Raw genomic sequence first — 4,350 nt, forward strand, 5'->3', positions numbered from 1 at the left:
CCAGACGAAACGTATGTTCAGCAATTTTGATGAGAATATTAACCGAAAGCTCTTTTAAAACTATAATAAATATAAAAATCGATAAAATAAACCAAGAAAAAAGTTACAACAAAACTTTTTAATCAAGTAATTAAATTTATAAAATGCTTAATTGCGGCTTGTTTAGAAAAAAAAAACTAATAAAGTACATAAAAATTAGCTCAATTTTTGTGTATAATTTATTTAATTTTTAAAAAAATACTTAACTCCAAGTAATTTGAAAAAATATGAAACAAAAAGTATCATCAGTGAATGACTCGTGTGGATTCCGTAGAAAAATTATATGTTTAAATCATCAAGAATTATGAATTATGAAAATTCATACCGTTTTTTATAATTTTATTTTTATGTTTTTTTATACCGTAACTGAAAAATTGTGTAGTTATAATCCTAAAAAATGAATACATTTTTCTCCACACTTTAAAATAGTGCAAAGAACGTGAAAGTGCAATCAATCAATACGGATACATTCATCTATAGGATAGGTTTTATGTCTTGAACATTTTCAATATAATCCTAGATACATTCTAGAAAATAAATGATCATCAGGACTTTATCCGGCAAAGAATAAAAACCGTTGCTTAATACTTTTTCGATACAATAATCTCGCAGGTAGAGAATTAATTATATATAATTTTTTTTCTTATTATTATTAAATTTTACTTTTTACTACGTATCAAAATTCGCTTCCATCATAAAACTAATCGAGATAATTGTAATTAACGATAAGTTTATTAAGTTAAGTTGCTTTAATCAATAGGTTTATGTATATATTGATAAGCGCGTGGAGATGCCGTCGTAGGATTACACATTTTATTAAAGGTCCCGTGTGTTGTATAAATATAAACATTATAAATAAGGAATTGTGCGAAGAATGGTAAACTCGCGTGAAGAGAGCGGCCACCCCTTGGATCGAACATGGCTTTTCCCATACCGTTCCAGTCTCCATTCCGGGCTTCTCCAGTTTGCTTCCATGTAACCGATTGTGACGTCCACAGTAATTTTCTTCCATCCTGCAGAGCACTTCTATCAAAGGCTTGCAAAGCGAACAGGTATGATGTAAATTCACTTTAATCAACGTTAAGTTTTTAACTAGACCCTTCTCTATGCCATATTACAGTTTACGTTTTGGAAACACACTTAATTTGTCGCGATTGATTTTGTAGCGAAGATGCATTTAATATTTTACAGAAATGCCATTTTATAAATTTTAACGATTTAAAATAATACTCTTAATAACGTTTTTTTTTTCGAATGTATTTTGCCGCATTTAATTGAATTTTATATAAACGTTAACGTGTAAAAATTTACTCTTTATCGTAACGTTCTTAAGTATGCACGAAATGATGCATGCGAATAAGATTAATCTCAACTATTTAGAGAATTGTTTAAATATCTCACTTAGTTAAACTCAACAAATATTAAAATAAATGTAGGTGAGCTTCCGTATATGCAATTTAAAGAACTGAATGCGTCGATAATGATTTATGTGCAGGTTTGTTTTTACTATCGCATCTTACACTGCGTTACAAATTATCTTTATGAGAAATTATTATTAATTTATAAGTATCGATTATATGATAAAAATGCTTTATATTATTTTAAAAAATAGAAGAAATTATAAATTTAAAAACGATTAACAATCTTTCTAAACATAATTTTACTTTTTTTTTATTTAGTTTAGAATCAAAAATAATTTAAAAATTTGTTATAACTAAACATATATAGGCTATATATTTTGTTAAATTAGTGACCTTTCTGCAGTTTTTGTTTAGTTTATATTTAATCAAACTTAATAAAAATAAATTAATGAATTTCTTTAAATTATTCTATTATATTTTGTATTTTAATTTATTTTTAAAATAAAATTGCATTTTTAACTCGTCTTTTTATTAATTTCAAAATTTTAGTGCAGTGTATAATTTCCCATAAAAAAAATTCTATAATTTTTGAAGTACGGTAACGAATATGTTGTCAATTCGTGCTCTTCCATTCGAAATGGGATATTTAGATATAGGAACTATTTTAAGTAAAAGTAACATTGATCTTGCTTCGAAAACAGATGGCATCGCATTTTACGTGGGATGAATGCCATCAAAAAATCACACCACCAACTGTGATGAACTTACAAACTAAATGTTTCGGGTCAGAATTTAGACATTCTTTTGTGTATTTTCATTCCATTTATACGTAATCAAATTTAAGCTTCGTCTTTAACTAATATTTTCATTTTTATTCGAATATTAATTTCCATCGGCAGTTTGCAATTTTCCCCTTTTTAGTGTAATGTATTTTAACAGTTTAAAAAAATCAATAAGTGTAATTTTATTTTTTTATTTTTTCGAGACGTTTCAAAATTATGAGATTATTTCTTTTTAAATTTACATGAATTTTTTGTAGTAAGGAATATTAAATCATCTCTTGACCCCGAAAAATCCTCCTCAAAAATAACCGACAAAATAACTTAGTTATATATATATTACCATATATTTGAATAAACATTTTATAAGAGTAACATTTCATAATTCTTTCCAATGTAACTAGATGAAACTTTCAATTAAAAATAGTTTTATGAGAAAGGTTTTAATATTTATTAATCGCAATTCGAAATAATGAGAAATAGAAAAGCGTTATGCGAGATTTATTGAGCATCAAAAGCGTTATTGAGCATTCAAGCTTTCAAGTTCTTATGAGATTCATATTATAACGTATGTTATTGCTTAAAAACAATCGATTTGAAAGCTCCAATGAGTAGATTTTGTTCCATCAACCACATGTTTAGTTTTATTCATTATGGACTGGCTTGGTTCTCGATAGGACCCACTAATATAAACGGAAAACGAAGCTACTATTCATTTCTTACTTGGATAGAGAATCCATTGTCGCGCGATCGTCGATTTACTCGAAAGCGGATTATAATTAATTCATAATTTAATTTTTAATTATTTGAGATGAAAATAAAATTGCAAAGAAAAGGCTTATTGTCACCATAAAATAAGGAAAGAGAATTGAATAACAACACAAAAATGTATTGTACGAAAACAACAGACGTGTAATATGTAATTAGACGCCGAATGTAGAAAATTATTTTTACTAAAAAATTCTATTTAAAAGCTCATTATTACGTACAATATATATTATGTTTCATTTTACAAACACACTTCAGACTACATCCACGATATAGCCTAATAGTGAATTCACGTAGATATATAAATATAGATTATAGAAATATAATGCGTGGAAAAAGTGAAAATAAAATATTTTTTTACAGTATTAAAAGAAGTACAGAAATTTTAAAAATTTCGCTCTTTTTTTCCGTGCATTTAGATAAGATTATGGATTCGAGTGAATTGCATTCTTGCTTTTTACTTGCTTTCGTAATCTTAGATTTGATTTTTTTGTTAACAATTTACCAAAATATTTGATATGAAATTTAATATTACTATTTTAAATTTTACTTTGCATTGTAATTTTTCAAAACATTTAGTTAAATTAATCTCCGAAAAAATTTTATTTATTCGGAGAAACGAATACGATAGTGATGATATTTGTTTCTGATTTTCGAAGCATTGTCTCGTATGATTTTAATAATTTAAGTATTTTTGATCGGTGATGTAATGTAATATCGACGATACTTATGTAACAGTAATAAGAAACATTTAAATTTTTTATATATTTTCAAAGTTTTATATTATCTTAGACACTTTCGTGTCATTGCACTTAAAGGAAATTAGAAACTGTAGTATATTAGTGTTCGTGTGATAGCAATTAAATAAAAAAATATATGCATAAAATTAAACAAATTTCTCATTTAGTTATGGACAGAGACATTTCTATTTTTCATATGAATTTTGCTTCTTTGCTTAATTTTTTGAATAAAATTCATTTATAAATGCGATATAAATTTAAGAAAGAATTATTGAACGTAGTTAACTTAATTATGTTCAAAGTAAAAATGAATTACATTTTGAAATTTTTATAAATTTATAGATATATTTATTAGATATAAATATTATTTTTACAAAATTTATAATTTATTTAATATATAATATAGATAGCCATATTACTGCAGCCATTAAGACGTCAACCCACTGCTCTGGGGGATCCGGGTTCGAATCCTATTGGGCAAACAACATAGTAGTTTTTATGGACGGTTTTTTTCTTATTTATCGAGCCCCGTTCCTTACCACCAGGACCTTTTTGTAGGGTTGGCCGAACCAATTATGAATATGAAAAAAAGTCATCTTAGTACCAAGCCCACGAGGCAGAAAGAGTTATAAATAAAAAATATATATAAATAAATATTTTATT

The 4,350-nt window shown here is 26.1% G+C and overlaps 1 protein-coding gene across 1 annotated transcript in view; it reads left to right on the forward strand.

Moving 5' to 3' along the window:
• Nucleotides 1-980: 980 nt before the first annotated feature.
• Nucleotides 981-4,350, forward strand: part of LOC111635463 (cGMP-dependent 3',5'-cyclic phosphodiesterase-like) — a 95,075-nt gene continuing 91,705 nt past the window's right edge. The window contains exon 1 of the mRNA XM_023380422.1: nucleotides 981-1,091. The gene's annotated coding sequence lies outside the window, so the exon portion shown is untranslated. The remainder of the gene's footprint in view (nucleotides 1,092-4,350) is intronic.

The sequence above is a fragment of the Centruroides sculpturatus genome, unplaced genomic scaffold (assembly GCF_000671375.1).
Source record: "Centruroides sculpturatus isolate CEXI.00-Female unplaced genomic scaffold, Cexi_2.0 scaffold368, whole genome shotgun sequence".
Lineage (NCBI taxonomy): Eukaryota > Metazoa > Arthropoda > Arachnida > Scorpiones > Buthidae > Centruroides > Centruroides sculpturatus.